Raw genomic sequence first — 21,622 nt, forward strand, 5'->3', positions numbered from 1 at the left:
CTACAGATCCAAAATATTTAGACATAATTTATGATGGTCCACACAAGCCCACAAAGATTTATGTTGTAGTTAGGAATGAGCCACAGAAGATGATTCCCAAAGAAAAGAGAGAACTCACTGTTAGGTCACACAACACTGTAGAAGGGGGTTGAATACAGTATTTATATAATCAAATTGATTTAACACAAGTATGTAACAAAGATCAAGTAAATTGAATAAACTCTGTTACAATAAGATTTGTTGTTCTCTCTCAGTGATGAACAAATATCACTAAGAGCTGCTAGGTTATAATGTATAATCTTCTCGATAATGATAACACATATAGTGTAAACCCTAAGTCTGTGTTTATATAGTACACAGTTATAAGATAACTTCTAATTGATATGGAATATAATTCGGTCTCCTAAAATATATCAATCAGATATTTCTACAAGTCTTTCAGTCTTCTAACTCTTTCCATGTATATCTTCTTTTGTTTTAGTCTCGATCTTCTACTGTAAATCAGCTTCCTTCCTTATATGAAAGTCTTCATGCCCTTAAGTTCTGATATGACCTTAAGTTCTGATATTAAGTTCTAACTTCCAGTAAGTCCTGATTTCAGTAAGTCCTGATATGTCCTGTTTGTTATGATCTGAAAACTAAACATGAATCATATTAAACATGACATCGCAAATATATCTAATAATCTCCCCCAACTTGTAAATTATGTAAAATATACAAGTTAATAGTTTTGATGATGTCAAAAACATTTAAGTACAAATGCAATAAGAGTTTAACTAGATAACTAACTACAACTTACAGTCCTTGTAGCTTTTACCAATCTCACTGAGTCAATCTAAATCCATAATGATTCTTGACAAAGCTTGATATAAGCTTTTCTTCTTTAATCCTCAGGACTTGAGAGAGTGTAGTCTTGACTTGCTTCATCTCTTCATTTTTACTTCCAATCTGGTAGATTGCAGTCCTTAAAGCAGATATATGGTTTCTTTCTAAACCATCATTCAGTCTTATTACCCTAGGATGAGAAGAATCTTCATTGTAGCACAAACATTTCTCATTCAGTAACACTTCAAGCTTAGCAGAATTCTTCTTCATTGGAACACTTCCATCATCTTCAACAATATTAGGAATGAATTCTATAACCCTTAAATCATAAATTCTTGCTTTATCTCTGATGGTCTTCAATATGAAGTTTGACCATCTCCTGGTAATATCAGACTTTACCTCTAAAAGGTAATGAAAGAATTGAAGTTCTTTCAGTGATTTCTTTAGCACATCTGATTCTAACATATGATATGTCCTTCCATCTTTAAGAAATAGAATCAGATTTTCCTTGACATTGTGCTTGTCATGAGCATCCAGTACCACTTGAACAGAGATAACCTTATCAAGATATTTTTGTGTAACATCTTCAAGAGGTCTGTCAGTCAATAGAAATGGATCTCTAGTAGCAACTTCAACTCCTGTCTTAATATTTGCTTCATCAGAACCTAGTCCAGCCCTGTCTCTTGGTTCTCTAGAATTTAACCCAATGGTCATGAAAGTACACAGCAATTGGCTTTTCTTTGGATCTGATGGTTTGACATTTTTCCACAGAAGTTTCTTTTTATCAGCTACTTCCATTTTTTCTAAATCAACTCGAGCATTGTCAGAGGTTGATGTCTTGATGATTTTATCAGAACTTGTTGTTTCTGTTATAGCTTGCTGTTCTTGACTCTGAACAACTCGAGCCTTATCAGAGGTTGTCTTGAATTTTTCATAAATCTTCTTTCTTTTTAGAGTTTGAACATCTTTATCTTCAGCAAGAGTATCATCAGTAACTTGAACAATTTTGCACACTGGCTTTATCAGGATTTGAGGAATTTTCATCTCATGTGGCTTGGTTGGTTCATCAACTTTTCCTTTCCCTTTGTCTTTGGGATCAATCTCAGATTGTGATCTTGTTTTGGGATTTGATGCCTCAGTTTGTGACTTCTCCTTGATCACAATGCCTTTTACCTTAGGCCTTGAAGGTTTCTTTGCAACATAAGCTTTTGGCTTTAGATTTTTCTTTTCAGCTTTAAATTTAGCCTCTTCCTCCTTGAGATTCTCCAAATCCAATCCTGGATTATGCTTCACAAATAATCTTCTAGGAATTTCCTCATCAAGTGTCTAAATCTTGGGATCCTTGTAGTAGACAGTAGTCTGCTTTCCCTTGAGATTCAGAGTTTGCATGAACTTTTGAGAATCTTGACTTCCACCTTGTATCAGAACATCAGGCTTTGTCATCAGACTTTGCTCATCAGAACTTGATATCAGATTTTGAGTTTGAGTACTTGCTATCAGATTTTGAGTTTGAGAAGCTTCAGAACTTGTCTTCTTTTGAATAGAAGATTTGCTTGCATCAGTAATTAGTTTCCTTGAAGAAACCTTGCTGATTTTCCCTTTACTTTGAACTTGACCTCTACCCTTGCTAGAGTTTCTCTGGTCATCAGCTTCATCATCTTTCTTCTTCAGTAGTTGATCATTAGAGCAGTTGGACTTAACTATCTTCTCCCCCTTTTTGGCATAATCTGATAGTAGGAGTGAGAGAAGAAGTTCCACTAAAGATTGAATATCATTCAATTGAGCCTGTTGAGAAGCTTGATTTTCCAGAACCTCAGAGATTTGGGCCTGTTGCTTCTCTTGAGCTTTCTCAATTGCTTCTACCTTTTCAAATGTAACTCAGGATATGTCGATGCAAATTAAACATTTGTTTGTCAAATCATCACAAATTATTAGTAACCACAATTTTAATCAAAACATTCATCAAGAAATACAGTTCAAGTAGATAAAGTAAAGATTAACAAGCTTCAAAGAATATTAGAGAGAGAGAGAATAAGAGATATTAAGAATAGAAAAGTAGGTAAAAGATTAGAAAATCTTTTAACTCCCACATATATACTCTTTGCACTCAACAGTCCTTTTTAGAAGTACACGTGTACACCTGTCAGCCAGTAAATAGTTAAAGCAGAGTTAGTGGGCACGAGAAATAAGCAATAGTTAACGTGCACATGCAGTTTTTCAAGACAAACACGTTTACCACTAACCCAAATGATTATGACTCTTTTTATCTCACCTAATTATATTCTAATTAAATATGACCGTTACAGTATTTACCACAAATAAGTCAAGTAAAGAATAATGCCACGTAAGCATCAGAGATTCCATCAGGATTTAATATCAGAACTTGACTATTATCAGATTTTAACAGTCATCAGAATATGGCTTCTGTACTCAAAAAGTCAATGTTTGTATCTGTGATTCTTCATATAAATACTGACTTGTTTCTTCTGATTTTAATCATTAGAACTTCCATCAGAACTTGTCCTCAGAATTTATGCCTATGACATTTAACTGTTTATCTGAAACAACTTGATCACCACAGTAATTTTCATCATTCATATGGAGTGATAGTGTGTGCATTAGCAAATATCAGATAAAGATTAAAGTCTGATAAACTTCAGTACATCTTAGAAATAAGGCATAACTAAGAAAAGTGCTTAAAATATGTCATTAATAATGAAGTCTACTATAGAATGAATTTATGCAAAAGTCCACCTCAACTGTTTGTGCTCATTTTATGCATCTTTTAGAATTCTTTTTCACAGTGGCTTCTCAGTGTAAATGAGTCACAACTGCTATCAGAATTTATGCTATTATCAGAGTATTTCTCCAGTAATCAGAGAATGTGAAAAGTCACCAAGAAAAATTTATTTGCTTTTCTAATGCATATTACTTAATACCAGAAATGCACTTGGGTCTTCCCTTCCACATATTTACTCTAGATCACAAAGGAGTACCTGACTTTAATTTTCTTTTCTTTTCTTTTCTTTTGATAAGTGAGGCTTATCAGCATTTAGTTCATCCTTAAGATTTACTGACATAAGAATTTGACATATAAGAAGTAAGAATCTAGTTTGTGACTTAGTAATAAGATACATAAAGTAAATTTGACTAAGCTCAAAATAAGAATTTGCTTGTGTTAATGAGTTTCCACATAAACAACTAATTCAAACATGGGATTTCAAGTATGTTAAAGACTACTAGGTTAGCATCTAACACAGTTATCCTCATTGGATTGAATAGTCACAGAACATTTAAATCACTATCAGAGTTTATAAATCCACATCAAATAATCAGCATTTAATATATTTCAATTTAAACATAGATTACATGAAGATAAGACAATCTGTAAACATTGATCATAAAGTCTGATGCATGAGAACAAAAACAAAGCAGATTTAGAGAAAGAACTTGAAACCATTCCAAGTTCATTTACCAGTCTTGTAAAAGTAGCTTCACAAAGTGGTTTTGTGAAGATATCTGCTAGTTGTTAATCTGTTGGAACAAAATGCAATTCCACTGTACCTTCCATCACATATTCCCTGATGAAATGGTACCTAATTCTGATGTGCTTAGTCATTGAGTGTTGAACTGGATTACCTATCATAGCAATAGAACTTTGATTATCACAGTAAATAGGTATTTTAGAAAATTCTAACCCATAATCCAGTAACTTATTCTTCATCCAAAGAATCTGTGCACAACAGCTTCCTGCAACAATATATTCTGCTTTTGCAGTTGATGTGGAAATTGATTTCTGTTTCTTGCTAAACCAAGAAACCAATCTGCCTCCAAGAAATTGGCAGCTTCCACTAGTGCTTTTCCTGTCTATTTTGCATCCTGCAAAATATGCATCTGAGTAACCTATTAGCTTAAAATCTGATTCTCTAGGATACCACAATCCTAGATCAGCTGTACCCTTGAGGTACTTAAAAATTCTTTTCACAGTTATTAAATGAGGTTCTCTTGGATCAGCCTGAAATCTTGCACAAAGACAGGTAGCATACATGATATCAGGTCTACTTGCAGTTAAATAGAGTAAAGAGCCAATCATACCTCTGTAGTTAGTAATATCTACTGATGAACCAGTATCTTTATCTAACTTGGTTGCAGTGGCCATGGGAGTGGATGTAGTTGAACTGTCTTGTATTCCAAATTTCTTGAGTAAATTTCTGGTGTACTTGGATTGACAGATAAAAGTACCTTCTTCATTTTTCTTGACTTGAAGTCCCAGAAAATAACTAAGTTCTCCCATCATTCTCATTTGATATCTTGACTGCATTGGCTTTTCAAATCTTTCACAAAGCTTAGCATTTGTGGATCCAAATATGATATCATCAACATATATCTGTACCAAAAGTAAGTCCTTTCAATGGTTGAGGTAGAACAGTGTTTTATCAATTGTACCTCTGTGAAATCCACTTTCCAGAAGGAATTGAGCTAAAATCTCATACCATGCTCTTAGAGCTTTCTTAAGGCCATAAAGTGCTCAAGCTTGTAGACATGATTTGGAAATTTTGAATCTACAAAGCCTGGAGGTTGTTCAACATACACCTCTTCTTCCAATTCTCCATTGAGAAAAGAACTTTTCACATTCATTTGAAAGACTTTAAACTTTTTGTGAGCAACATAAGCCAAAAACATTCTTATGGCTTCCAATCTAGCAACTGGTGCAAATGTTTCATCATAATCAATACCCTTATGTTGAGGGTAGCCTTTAGCAACCAACCTTGCCTTGTTTCTTATAATTATGCCATCACTGTCAGTTTTATTTCTGAACACCCACTTTGTGCCAACAACTGATCTATTCTTTGGTCTTGGCACTAGGGTCCAGACTTTATTTCTTTCAAATTCATATAACTCTTCCTGCATTGCTTACACCCAATCAACATCTTGAAGAGCTTCTTCCACTTTCTTTGGTTGAGTCTGAGATAGAAAAGAATGATAGAGACATCCATTTGATGTTGCAGTTCTAGTTCTGACACCTTCTTCAGGATCTCCAATTATCAAGTCAGGTGTATGTGATTTAGTCCACTTCCTTGCAGATGGAAGTTGATTTCTAGAACTGGATCCTCCCCCATGATCCATGCTTTCTCCATCAGCATTTTCTGATGCTCCCCCTATAATTATGCTCTCTGAAACTTCATAATTTGAGTTGGATCCATCAGGATTGGAAGAATCAGAGTTTCCAGAATTATCAGAATTTGACTCTTCAAAACTTGATGAATCAGAACTTGAATAGACAGTGATACGTTCTGATGCTTCTTGAGAGTCTTAAGTTGTGGTAGGATCTTCAGCTTGCTCCCCCTGGACAGGTGCATTTTCCTTTGGAGTTGTTACCACAGTTTCAATGACATCATAACTTAACCTGCCAGAACTTACAGGATCAGAGTTTAAGTCATCAGAATTTACAGAATCAGAATTTAAATCTTCATTTTCAAATCTCAGCTGATCATGATCTGTTATTCCTAGTGGACTAACAATGAGATTTACAGAAGGGGGGTTGAATGTAAATCTCAAAACTTTTTCAAGTTTTGAGCAGTTTTAAAGGCTTTGTGTTCAAGATAAACAAGTGTGTGAATTGCTTTAAGCTAATACAGACAGATATATATTCAAGCACTAATGTAAAGAACACAACAGACCTTAAAAACTTTTCTGGTGGATTGTTGTTCCACCAGAGATGGTATTTCAGAAAATCTGTGATTCAAGAAGTTGATCACAGCTGCGTCCTAGTACAAACTAGATAATTTTTCTCTCAAGATTTTTCTAAACAGCTCTGGAAAAATTCTCTTCTAATTACTAGCTGCTACTTGGTTTATATAACACCAAGTTTACAAGTGAAGACAAAGATAAAAAGTACAATAATAAAATAAGTTCTCCACTTGTTTCTTCCCCATTTTACTCCAGTGCATTGTTGACTATTGCCTCTTTATACTAGAGTAGAACGGCTGCTTTTTCTGATGTTCCTGAAATAGGCTACCACATCTCAGTTGTCTCTGTCAACCCATGTGCCTCTGTTTGTAGGTACAACTACCACTTGTCAACTGCTATTTAACAGCACATCCGTTGAAGCCTTCATCCGTTGATGGCTTTATCCGTTGATGTGTTAGCAGTTGAAGCTCTATCCGTTGATGCACTCATCCGTTGAAGGATGTTATCTGTTGAAGCTTTAGAGACATCCGTTGAAGCTTTGTTTCTCATCCGTTGAAGGTCTTTAAGTTATCCGTTGACACCATTTCATTTATACAAAATTACAAGGCATGAAATACTTACAATTGGCCTTCCTATCTGCATATCCTCTAGTAGTCAACATGACTTATAATTTCCCTCAACATTAAAAGAATTTATATCTCAAATTCAGAGACTGAAATGTGCTACAACACTAGACTTATTTCTAAGTAAAGCTACACCATCAACGGATAGCCAAAATGGTCTTATCCGTTGAGGCTACAAACACTAGATTTCTACTTAAGTGTTTTGTTAAACATATCATCAAACTAATGCACATATATTCCTAACAATCTCCCCCTATTTATGTCTATAAGAATTGTAGACATAAATTCAAGGTTAACTTGATGATAACAAAATACTTAACAGTTATATGAACTGAAACTAAGTAGAAATTCAAAAGTGCTGCAAAAGTGTATGTACTAGAAGGTAATTGAAGATTTACAGTATTTCCAAGGATGCTCCTCTAGCCTGAGCAAATCATCTTTTTCTTCTTTGATCCCTGGTTTTCTTTCCCAGCCCTTTGTCATTTTCCTCAATTTGGAGTTGGAGTTGTCTAAAGAATTCAGCTTCATCTTCATCACTGATATCCAACTTAGATTGCATTTCTTTGAGAGTTTCATTGCTGGCAATCTTGAGTTGGTCTTCAAGTCTGAAAAATCTTCTGACTCCTTTATCATCTCTGAATTCCATCAACCAATGAGGTGATTTGTGAATTGTAGTTCCCCTTTCTTGAATGAGTAAGGTTCTGGGCAAGGCATTGGGCTCCCTCCAAGTTCTCCTTACGTTGGCAATCTTGTTGAGAATTTCAGTCTTGGCAGTCCTGGTAAAGCCAGAATCCTTTTGTATGGCTGAAAAGACTCTGATCAAGGTAGAGTAGCCTTCATTCAGAATCCTGTAGAGAGGCCATGTTCTTTCCCCAGCTCCTTTGTATCTGAACACCAATCTCTCTGGTAGCTGTCTGTAAGCAGCAATTCCCCTTACATCCTCCAGCTCATCCAGATAGAGTTCAATGTCTGAAATTTCTTTTATGTCACAGATGTGAACATAATCATCTTTAGAAATGGGTGGCTTAGGGTTAGGTTTATGTTTTTGAGTGAATTTCTTAGAGTTTATGGGAGGTGTAGATTTGGATTTTCTTTTCTGTTTCTTTGGTAGTGGAAGAGTGGTTAAAAAGGTAGGCAAATTGATGGTGTCCCAATCAATAGGTTCCTCTTTTGGGATGATTGGTTCACCATGGATGTTTATAGTGGGATCAGCAACAAAGGGTTCAGGTATGGAAGGTAGAGATTTAGTTTCTTCAGTGTTGCCTTCACTCCTTCTATGTGCCTTGGCCTTTCTTCTGTTTCCCTTCTGCCATTCCTCTTTTTTCTCCATACTTTCACCAAATATACTCCCAAAAACCTCATCTAAGTTTGCAATCTTGTCTTCACCCCTGACTTCAATTCCTTTCTCATTTTCAACTAGACTTGACTTTAGCTTTTGTTCAAGCTTTTCTTGTGCTCTTTTGTCAGCCTTGAGTTTTTCAGCTTCTTTCTTTAACCTTTTGGTTTCTTCCCTCTTGGCTATTGAGAATTTGGGATGTCCTTGCATCACACATATGTTCTTTCCCTCTCTAAAGATAATAGCCATGTTTCTCCTTACTGCCTCATCTATGGTCTCCTTGTGTTTTATGATGCTAGTACCCAAAACTTTGTCTTCATCAGGCTTTGGAAGAGGAAAGTCCACTTCTTTCATCTGAGCAAAGTCTAGAGGGTTCTTTGTGGAGTCCTTGCTGGATCTAGTGTTGGGCTTGAGAACCATAGGTTTTAGATTCTTGAAAGAAGTCTCTCCAACCTTATTTCTCCTTTCTGGCTTGTGCTCTATATTGATTGGTTCAACCTTTGTGCTATGTTTCACAGATATTGATTTATCTTGTGTAGAGCCAAACAGTTGTTGCATCCTTTCATCAATTCTCCTCCTTTGCTCTTTCACTTGAATTTCAGCTGCTGCTAGCTGGATGAAATCAATTCCATCAGGCTTTCCTTTGATTTGAATGATTGGAGAAGTAGTGATGGCAGGAACTAGCACTTTAGATATTTGGATTTTTGTAGATGGCTCTCCTTCCCCTTCCCTTTTACTCTCCCCCTTTTTGTTATCATCAAGGAGAGGGGTCAAGCCCTGTGCTTTTGCCAGCTGCATAAGTAGATTTATTTGAGATTGTTGGTTGTGAAGAATGGTGGCCACAGAATCTTCAATAACTTGAACTCTGTCTTCCAATTTGGCCAGCCTCTTTTCAGTATGTGATTCCTTTTTCAATCTCAACAAAATGTCCTGCATTGTACCATAGGGCATGACTGAATCCAATTTTTCAGAATTGTAGGATTTCAAGTCAGCAATATCCTTTCTGAGTTCATCCACACTCAGATTCTGTCTTACTTGCTGCAACTTCATGAGATGCAGTGAGTCCAAGTGAGCTGTAAGGATAGCCTTTGTACCAGCATGAGAAGTTTTCTGAATGGCCTGTTTGATAGTACTGATTTTTTTGACTAAGGAGACATTGAACTGCCCTGTTGTAGACTCCTTTGTGAAGGCCCATTCAGGTAGATTTGGAATAGAACTAGGGCCTTCATCTCCCCCTAAGTTCATGCTTCCATCAGAAGAAACAAAGTCATCATCATCAGAATTTACTCCAAATTCTTCAAATGACTCACCAGCTATTGAAGGCATCTTGTTAATAGCAGCTTTGTCCCTTTGAAGAGATGCTGTTGTATGTACTAGATGTAGTGTCTTTTCTGCCTCCACATTGCCCTGTACAGCCAATAATTGATAGGCTGAAACAGGATGAGTAAAAGTGTCAGCATCCAAGGAAATGTTATCAATAACAGCTTTGTAATGTTGCTGAAATTGTCTTTCCTTTTTCAGCATCATTCACAATCATTGACTCACTAGCAATGGTTGGATCCATCCTTATTTCTGCTGTACCTGCCTTTCTCTCATTTTCTCTATGTTCTTGCATCAGGGGCTCCCCCTGGCTCACACAACTCACTCCCTCACCTTCACCTACTAAGGTGGTACTCCTCTCACTTACTTTTGGCATGCTGGAAAAAATAGCATGCATGTTTGAGCTCTCAATCTCTCCTTTTGCCTGGGAGCAACCCAGCCTCTCACTCAAATTGTCACTCCCTTCCCTCAGTCCTAGAAGTGATTGTACAGTAATCAAGTCTTCTACACTTGGAATTGTTTCAGTTGTGTGTATAGAGACTATCAATGGATGAGGAATAGCCGTTGAAGGTGAAACTGATGGTATCAACGGATAACTGCTGTTAAGCTTATCCGTTGAAGAACAACCACTTGTCAACGGATGAGTGATATCCGTTGAAGAAGGAAAAGAAGTAGAAATTGAAAGTGATATAACTGTTGAATCTGTGTAGATTGATATGAGTTTTGGTGACACAGATCCTTCAATTACATCTGAAAGAATTTGCGGGTGATCCAACAAATCATCTAAAAGATGATGATCACCTGAATTTGAATGGGGCTCCTCCCTGAGTTGTAAAGAGGGAGAATCGGGAATTGATGGGAATAACATATCCACATCTAGAGATGGTGAAGAAGTGTGTGGTGATTGATGTGTGTTAATTGTGAGAGAATGGGGCTGTGACTCCACATTTGTTGGAGCCACATCAAACTGAGTTTGTGAAGGCATAGATACAGATGGATGTATCTGTGCAGTGTGTGCACCCTGTGTAGAAGATTGGGTTCTTGCTCTCTTTCTTCTAATAAAGGCTTTTGTTGGTGAGTGTTTGTCTTTAGTGTCCCTCCCTCGTTTGTTCTGTGTTCCTGGTTGGGAACTATTTTCAATAGTTACATCCTTTTGGGAGGATGCAACTAGGGATATGCTAGTAACCCTTTCAACCACCACAGCTTTTTGAGAAACTGTGGCTTGGCTAGCTTGGGAAGCACTTAACTCTCCTTCCTTATCCTGGGGGTTTCTTTGATGTTCACCCCTCCCCTCACCACTCACACCCTGTTCACTCCCTTCAAGGTTAATGGTAGATGTTACAACTGTTGTCTTTTGAGAAACAACAGAGGTAGTTTTCTTTGTCTTTGATTTTGAAAGTTTAGTTTTGGTGACCTTGGTAGGAATCTGTTGGGGCATTGTCAAAGATTCCATGGGCACACTAGAAGATAAAGAAATAGAGGGGTTGGAAGAAGTAGGAGTTGTAGAAGCAATTACCTCACTTACCTGAGGTGCATTCATGATTGGTAAATATACCAATGGTACACTGCTGTTGAGATCCATTCTCAATAAATCTGCAAGAACTCTTTTCTCTTGTGCCCAGCACTTGAGTTTGTTATTCTCATTGGTTATGACCAAACCTTCAGCAACATGGTTAGCCAATAACATAAAGAATCTAGCATAATAGATGTTATTAGGTCTATTAGCTTTGTTACCTAATCTAGTACCCAATTCTAGCATAACATAGTTGCTAAAATTAAAATACCTATCAGAAACAAGCATATAGAGCATATTAACAAGAGATGAAGTTATGGCATCAAAATTGCTAATTTTCCCAGAGAAAACCTTGATAAAGGCATCCCCAAGAAAACTCCATTCTTTCCTAAGGCCTTTTCTTTTAATACTCCCTAAACTAGCAGAGTTAAGAGAATAACCTATGGAATCTAACATGCTGGATACATCATTATCAGTGTGTGGTGTCATGGCATTGTTCTCAGGTAATTTAAAACATGCTAGTAAATCATCACAGTTAACACAGTGATTTTTACCTTTGAGAGTGAAGGAGATAGTCATATCTATTGAGTTGAACTCAGCAGTTGTCCAAATCTCCTCAACTACTTCACAGTAAATCGTTGGGGCTTCCAGCATTGCATAACTAAGTTTACAGTTTTTGATGAAGTCCATCATTTTATGATAATCGGAGTGGGCTTCATTCTTTTCTACCAAAGCTATGAAATTGTTCTTCTCATAGATGAATCCGGATTGAGACATAATCTTTACTACTGGTGCCATTGTTGTGAGTAGAATTTGCAGAGAATAACTTGAAGGTTTTGCAGAGAGAAAATGGTAAAAGCTTTGAAATTTCAAGAAAGCGTAAAGTAAAAAAAAATGAAAAATCAGAAGGGCTTATATACTTTCTCAAATTAAAAAGCATAAATAAGAGATTAAACAATAAATGTATGTAAGTTAATTTCAGCCGTTTAAGAATAAACTGTAAGTATTCTAAAAACTACCTTTAAAACAAATACATACAGCTGTATGTATGAGTATCAACGGTTAAGACAATAGAATCAACGGCTGTGAAACACCTGAATCGACTGATGTGATATTTCAACGAATAAGGTAAACTGTCATCCGTTGAAGAGCACTTCAGTTTTATCCGTTGACGGATAAAAATTCCAGAAATATATATGACTTTCAACGGATAATGAACATCCGTTGACAGAACAATTTTGACTTTCAACGGATAGGGAATATCCGTTGATGGAATAATCTGTGTTAAAAATCAAATTTGTTCTTGCAGCTAATACATTTCAGGCTTCAATTCAAATTGCAATAAGGACATGAATTTTAAGAGTAATTAAGCATACCTAGCTCACTTACCAATCTTGTGAATGTTGATTCATCAAGTGGCTTGGTAAATATGTCTGCAATTTGTTGTTCACTTGGAACAAAATGAAGTTCCACTGTACCTTTCATCACATGTTCCCTAATGAAGTGGTACTTGATATCAATGTGCTTGGTTCTTGAGTGCTGCACTGGATTTTCAGTAATGGCAATGGAACTTGTGTTGTCACAAAATATTGGAATTTTATCAACAGTCATACCATAGTCAAATAACTGGTTCCTCATCCATAGTATTTGTGCACAGCAACTACCAGCTGCAATGTACTCAGCTTCAGCTGTTGATGTGGAAACAGAATTCTGCTTCTTGCTGAACCATGATACAAGCTTGTTCCCTAGAAATTGACAGGTGCCTGTTGTGCTTTTCCTGTCTATTTTGCAACCTGCATAATCTGCATCTGAGTAGCCAATTAGATCAAAACCAGACTCTCTAGGGTACCAAATTCCTAGATTTGGAGTCCCCTTGAGATATCTGAAAATTCTTTTAATGGCCACTAAGTGAGATTCTTTAGGGTCAGCTTGAAATCTAGCACAGAGACATGTAGAAAACATTATATCAGGTCTACTAGCAGTTAAATATAAAAGTGAGCCAACCATGCCTCTATAACTTGTAATATCCACAGACTTTTCAGCCTTGTTTAATTCAAGCTTAGTGGCAGTGGCCATGGGAGTTTTTGCAGGTGAATAATCCATTAAGTCAAACTTCTTTAAAAGATCATAAATATATTTAGTTTGACTAATGAAAATTCCACTACTAACTTGTTTTACTTGTAACCCAAGAAAGTAAGTTAGCTCTCCCATCATGCTCATTTCATATTTACTTTGCATTAATTTAGCAAACTTTTTACAAAGCTTATCATCTGTAGATCCAAATATAATATCATCTACATAAATTTGTACAAGTATCTTAGAGCCATTAACATTTCTAAAGAAGAGAGTTTTGTCAATAGTACCTCTTGTGAAATGATTATCTAGAAGGAACTTTGATAAAGTCTCCTACCAGGCTCTAGGTGCTTGCTTTAGTCCATAGAGTGCTTTCAACAGATAATACACATGGTCTGGAAAATTTTGATCTTCAAAACCTGGAGGTTGGCTTACATAAACTTCTTCCTCCAATTCCCCATTTAGAAATGCACTCTTGACATCCATCTGATAGACTTTGAAATTGGCATTAGCTGCATAGGCTAGAAAGATTCTGATGGCTTCAAGTCTTGCAACTGGAGCAAATGTTTCATCAAAATCTATTCCCTCTTGTTGAGAATAGCCTTTAGCAACCAATCTGGCTTTATTCCTTATGACAATGCCATTTTCATCCATCTTGTTTCTGAATACCCATTTTGTGTCAATGGAACTCTTGTTCTTTGGCTTGGGTACCAGCTTCCAAACTTTGTTTCTCTCAAATTGGTTCAGCTCTTCCTGCATAGCTAATATCCAATCTGGATCCATTAAGGCTTCTTCCACTTTCTTAGGTTCCTCCTGAGATAGAAAACTACTATACAGACATTCATTTTGAGTAGCTTTTCTTGTTTGCACTTTAGATGATGCATCACCAATGATCAGTTCAAAGGGATGATTCTTGGTCCATTTCCTTTGAGGTGGAAGATGTGCTCTAGATGAGGTGGCCTCAGTATTGTCGTGATGTGAGACAGAGTGTTGATCAGTTGAAACTCCCCCTGAGTTGTTGGTCCTTTGCAGGAAACTTGGAGTTCTATCAACTGATGATGTAAATCGATTATCCGTTGATGAACTATGATCAACAGATGCTTCATTATGTACTTCAACGGATGATGCACTATGTCTTTCAACGGATACTGCATTGCCTCTTTCAACGGATGCAGAATTCTGTGCATTATCCAAGGGCATATCTTGAATCCCTTTTGAAGTGTCATCTCCATCAATCTCCTCTTCACTATCATCATAATATATCTCAATGTTGTCAAATTTGAGTCTTTCATGGTGTCCCTCATCTGTTAGTCCATCAATCTTTTTATCATCAAACACAACATGCACAGATTCCATAACAATGTTGGTTCTTAGATTGTAGACCCTATAAGATTTTCCAGCTGAGTAACCAACAAATATCCCTTCATCAGCCTTTGCATCAAACTTCCCTTTATGGTCAGATTGATTTCTCAGTATAAAGCATTTACATCCAAAGACATGAAGAAAGTTTAGAGTTGGTTTTCTTCTCTTGAACAACTGATAAGGAGTCATGCCTTTAGCTTGATTGATCAAAGAAATATTCTGAGTGTAGCAGGCACAATTAACAGCTTCAGCCCAGAAATATGTTGGTAACTTTGATTCTTCAAGCATTGTTCTAGCAGCCTCAATTAAAGATCTGTTCTTTCTTTCAACTACCCCATTTTGCTGAGGTGTTCTTGGAGCTGAGAACTCATGCATGATTCCATTTTCTTCACAAAACAGCCTCATTGTCAAATTCTTGAACTCAGTTCCATTGTCACTCCTGATATTCCTAACCTTCAAGTCAGGATGATTATTGACTTGCCTGATGTGATTGATAATGATTTCACTTGCTTCATCCTTTGATCCAAGAAAATAGACCCATGAAAACTTTGAGAAATCATCTACAATCACCAAGCAATATTTTTTTCTTGCAATTGACAATACATTGACTGGTCCAAACAAATCCATATGTAGCAGCTGTAATGGATCATCAATTGTTGTTTCAAGCTTCTTTTTGAATGATGCTTTCCTTTGTTTGCCTTTCTGACAAGCATCACACAAACCATCCCTTGAGAATTCAACAAGAGGAATTCCTCTAACTAAGTCCTTTTTGACTAGATCATTCATTGTCTTGAAATTCAAATGGGATAGCTTCTTGTGCCATAGCCAACTTTCAGCTGAACTTGCTTTGCTGAAGAGACAAGTAATAGATTCTGCATCTGTAGAGTTGAAGTCAGCTAAGTACACATTTCCTTTTTTAACTCCAGTTAGAACCACTTTGTTGTCTTTCTTACTGGTGACAACACAGGCTTCTGAATTGGAGGAAATTGTATTCCCTCTATCACATAGTTGACTGATGCTCAGTAAGTTGTGCTTGAGACCATCAACTAATGCAACTTCATCAATTATGACATTCCTTGTTGAAATCAAGCCATATCCCATAGTAAACCCTTTGCTGTCATCTCCAAAGGTTATGCTAGGGCCAGCTCTCTCCTTAAACTCTGTGAGCAGGGAGAAATCTCCTATCATGTGTCTTGAACAGCCACTGTCCAAGTACCATAGATTTCTTCCTTTTCCCTGCACACCATAAAATCAATCAAGTTGATTTTGGTACCCAAGTTTCCTTGGGTCCATTCTTGTTAGCCTTTCTCCTAGACTTCATTCCTCCTGCATCTTTAGACTTAGGTAACTTTGAGTCAACCTTGATCTTAGATGTAGTTGGTTGAGGTGTAGGGTTAGTCACAGAATCATTTAGCACATTTGGAATTTGATAAGGCATGGATTGTGCAAGCATGTTATTCCATATTGGCATATTGTATGGCAATTGAGGCATACTAAATGCAGCAAGATAAGGATTGTTAAAATATGGCATGTTTGCAAAATGTGCATAAGGATTCTGTTGAGACATAACAGGCATAGCATGCAGAGGTGATGCAGACATATTAGGCATGGAAGAGGGCACATGTATGGGAGTTTTCTTAATAGATTTGCAATTAGCAGATAGATGATTAACACTACTACAATGCACACAGCTTTTTCTAGGAGCATACTTATTAGGTGTGTAATTGTTATGTTTGTTAACCCCTACCTTCCCATTTATATTAGATTTCCTTTTAGTTTCCTTTTTATCCTCAACCACTTTGAGCCTATTCTTTAACTGTTCTAAGGTCATGTGTCCTATATTCACCTTACTGAAATCTTTGGATGTGCTTGCTTCTTCTTTGACAAAGTTCTTGGAAGTTGAACCAAACTTTTTGTTGAGTTTCTTTAGTTTTTCACTTTTAGAAACATCTGCCTGTTTTAATTGAGGAACCTTCAACGGATGCTCCTTTTCTTCCTTCAACGGATAACTTTCATCATCCGTTGATTCCACATCCGTTGACAGCCCATCAATTAATTCCAGTTTCTTTTTGTTTTTATCCCAGGCAGTCTCACAGAATGATTCAATTCCTTGGACCTTGGAAATTTGAGCACTAACATCCCTAGATGTCTTCCAGGCTTTAATCACCTCTTGCTCTCTCTCTAATTGATTGGAAAGTATTTCTACTTTCTTAACAGATTCAGCTAGTTCATTTTCAACAGATATACAATGTAGCTTAGTTTTCTCTAGGTCAATCAACTTATCTTCTAACACAGCATTTCTATTACTTAAAAACAAATTGTTCTCTTTAATCCTACTATTTTCTTTAGCAAGAGATTTAAGAGACACACGCAAATGATACAGTTCAGTAGACATGTCATTAAAAGCATCATTGCACTCTTCTTTAGTAAGCTGTGTTAAATCAGTAGTGATTACCTGGTTGCTTGATGAACTAACTTCATTTTCCTCAGAATCAGCCATGAGAGCCAAGTTGACATATTCCACATCTTCATCCTCTTCTTCTCCATCAGCTGCCCAGTCTTTTTCTTGAGTAATGAAAGCCCTCTCCTTTTGCTTGAGCAGATCAAAATATTTCTTTTTGTAATCTACTTGGTCAAATTTCTTCTTTTCAGAAGTTGGCTTTCTGCACTCACTTGCAAAGTGTCCACTTATACCACAATTGAAACACTTGAACTTGGATTTGTCCACCATGTTCTTATGAGGTTTAGTGGCTCTAGTGTTTTTCCTAAATTTCATCTTTGCAAATCTTCTGGACAGAAATGCAAGATGCTCATCAATACCATCAGAGTCATCTTGGCCGGAGTTGTCTTCATTCTCAGCAACTGGCTCCTTACCCTTGCTTGATTCTGATTTGCTTGTGCCATCTTTGGAGTTTGATGTAGATCTCACAGTTTCTTGTCTGCATTCTTTCTCATATTCAGCTACCAAGGCAACTGAACCTCCTTTCTTTCTTCCCTTCTCTAATACCTCATCCTGTTCCAGCTCTAGTTCATAAGTCTTCAAGATTCCATATAATCTTTCAAGAGTGAAGTCCTTATAATCTTGAGAGTTTCTCAAGGAAACAGTCATGGGTTTCCATTCCTTTGGCAAGGATCTTAAAAATTTAAGATTTGAATCCTTCACCTGGTACACTCTACCATACAGCTTCAGTCCATTCAACAGCTTTTGGAATCTATTGAATGTGTCATTTAAAGATTCATTTTCTTCAAAATGAAAATACTCATACTGTTGAATGAGAAGCTGCATTTTGTTTTCTTTTACTTGTTCTGTACCTTCACACAGTAGCTGAACTGTGTCCCAAACCTCTTTGGCAGTTGTGCAATTTATCACATTATCAAACATATCCTTGTCAAGACCATTAAACAAAATGTTCATAGCCTTCTTATCCTTTTGGACTTCTTCTGTGTCTTCCATTGTCCATTCTGCTCTAGGTTTTGGAATGGATTGACCAACAACAATTGTGGTCGTAGCAACTGTGGCTACTTTGTGGGGAATGTGAGGACCATTCTCAATGCAGTTTACATAACCTTCATCTTGGGAGAGTAGATGAAGGTGCATTTTCACCTTCCAATGGTGATAACTGTCTTTGTCAAGAACTGGGATTTTTACTCCAATATCCTTCTTACTCATCTTTGTTAGTTTCCAAGATCTTTAAACTCTTTGTGTGTCAAGAGCTTGCTCTGATACCAATTGTTATTCCTAGTGGACTAACAATGAGATTTACAGAAGGGGGGTTGAATGTAAATCTCAAAACTTTTTCAAGTTTTGAGCAGTTTTAAAGGCTTTGTGTTCAAGATAAACAAGTGTGTGAATTGCTTTAAGCTAATACAGACAGATATATATTCAAGCACTAATGTAAAGAACACAACAGACCTTAAAAACTTTTCTGGTGGATTGTTGTTCCACCAGAGATGGTATTTCAGAAAATCTGTGATTCAAGAAGTTGATCACAGCTGCGTCCTAGTACAAACTAGATAATTTTTCTCTCAAGATTTTTCTAAACAGCTCTGGAAAAATTCTCTTCTAATTACTAGCTGCTACTTGGTTTATATAACACCAAGTTTACAAGTGAAGAAAAAGATAAAAAGTACAATAATAAAATAAGTTCTCCACTTGTTTCTTCTCCATTTTACTCCAGTGCATTGTTGACTATTGCCTCTTTATACTAGAGTAGAACGGCTGCTTTTTCTGATGTTCCTGAAATAGGCTACCACATCTCAGTTGTCTCTGTCAACCCATGTGCCTCTGTTTGTAGGTACAACTACCACTTGTCAACTGCTATTTAACAGCACATCCATTGAAGCCTTCATCCGTTGATGGCTTTATCCGTTGATGTGTTAGCAGTTGAAGCTCTATCCGTTGATGCACTCATCCGTTGAAGGATGTTATCCGTTGAAGCTTTAGAGACATCCGTTGAAGCTTTGTTTCTCATCCGTTGAAGGTCTTTAAGTTATCCGTTGACACCATTTCATTTATACAAAATTACAAGGCATGAAATACTTACAATTGGCCTTCCTATCTGCATATCCTCTAGTAGTCAACATGACTTATAATTTCCCTCAACATTAAAAGAATTTATATCTCAAATTCAGAGACTGAAATGTGCTACAACACTAGACTTATTTCTAAGTAAAGCTACACCATCAACGGATAGCCAAAATGGTCTTATCCGTTGAGGCTACAAACACTAGATTTCTACTTAAGTGTTTTGTTAAACATATCATCAAACTAATGCACATATATTCCTAACATGATCACTGAAATCTTCAAGTCAAGTAATCCTCTTATCATCAAAAGATACATTGATAGATTCCATGACAACCCTTGTTCTTAAATTGTAGACTCTGAAGGCTTTTGTGGAAAGTGGATATCCAACAAAAATTCCTTCATCAGCTTTTAGATCAAATTTTGACAGCTGTTCAGGATGAGTCTTAAGAACAAAACACTTACAACCAAATACATGAAAGTATTTCAGATTTGGCTTCTTTTTCTTCACCATCTCTTATGGTATTTTTCCATGCTTGTTTATGAGTGTAGCATTCTTTCTAAAACAAGTAGTCTGCACAGCTTCAGCCCAAAAATAGGTTGGTAGCTTTGCTTCATCAAGCATAGTTCATGCAACTTCAATGAGAGTCATGTTCTTTCTTTCTACAACTCCATTTTGTTGTGGAGTTCCAGGTGCAGAAAATTCCTGTTAGATTCCATGCTCTTTGCAGAACTCTTCCATGATTGAATTCTTGAACTCAGTGTCATTATCACTTCTGATAATTTTAACAGAATTTTTGACCAACTTATCCAGCTGTCTGACATGATCAGTTAGAGTAGATGCAGTTTCATTCTTCTTGTGCAAGAAATACACCCAAGTGTACCTTGTGAACTCATCCACTATAACCATAGCATATTTCTCCTTTCCAACAGACATTGTAACGACTGGGAAATTTACGTTTATATTATATCAGAATCATAATCAATAAGGTGTGTTAATGTGTCATTTATGTGTGATTATCTCTTAAACCCTGTTTGTTATGTGTTACGTGCATTTCGTGTCATTTCTGTATTTTTAAGGTATTTTTCAGATATTTTATTAGGCATTCATCGTTTTCATTTCATACGTTTTATGACCCAAACAATGATTTTAAAGCCAGTATTTCAAATAAAATAATGGGCCTTATTTTTCATCAAATGGCTTTTACAATCGCATTATTCTGAACATCTAGATATTTTATAAATTTTCTCGTTTTACGAAAAATGACTTTTCCGGGCCCCATTGGGTGTCAAAAACCCCACAAAAATCACATTTTTATTTTTATAAAATTATAGGACTTTCATTTATATTATTTCTTTGCATTTCTGCATTATTCACAATTTTTGGGAAATTTTGGCATATATATTGTATATATAAAATATTTATAAATTAAATTTTAATACTCAAAAATTAAAAAATTAGGGGCCTATTAATTTTAAAAAGTGTAGAATTAGGGCCTTAATTTTAATTAGGAGTATTAATTTTACTACTATAAATAGCCTAATTTTTATTTAACTAATCATAATTATTAATTAAAAATCAGAAAAATATTCAAAATTCTTTGCAGCCGGGTCGGGTTGAACAAATTCGGGTTGAGGATTTAATCGTTGATTTTGATCTGATTTCTGCACCAAATCAAGTAGTTCGAGTATCCAAATCGAAGGTTTTGATCTGTTCTTTTTATTTCTAGCATCAATTTCACATTTTAATTCGTAGTTTTTGATTTTCAAATTCTAGGGTTTATGTTCGAATTAGGACTTTTTGATTCTGGGGTTATTATGATGTTTTGATGATTGTTATAGCTTTGTTAGATGATTTACAGTTGATTCATGGTGTTTAATTGAACAAACGATTCCTGGATAGTGATTCACGATTTCTAGGGTTTATGTCGGATTTTCAAAACACAACTCGATGATTTCTGTGAATATGTGGTTCTTGTAATGTTAGGGCTTTGATTGTATATGTTCTTAGCTTCAATTTGCACTATAGAACGTTAAGTTTGGTTTACAGAATCAAAAGATAGGTTTTTGGCCGGAGTTGAATTCGATTTTGACCGGAGATGAAAATTCCGAGATGTTTTTGGTATGTTGTGGCCGGAATCAGATTGGTGAAGTGATTTGGAATTGATTCCAGCTTAAAAATGAACCAAACGGTTCCATTTTTGGCCTGAAAATGGCTCACCGGATTTTGCACCGGTGGCCGGATTCTGGGCAAAATCCGGAGTGTTCTTCACGACCCGGATTTTTGACCCGTTTGACCTGTGTAAATTACCCAGGTTTGATCTGATTTTGTCAGAAATGGTTTTCTGACATAT

This window comes from Apium graveolens, chromosome 5 (genome assembly GCF_009905375.1).
Source record: "Apium graveolens cultivar Ventura chromosome 5, ASM990537v1, whole genome shotgun sequence".
NCBI classification, from domain to species: Eukaryota; Viridiplantae; Streptophyta; class Magnoliopsida; order Apiales; family Apiaceae; genus Apium; species Apium graveolens.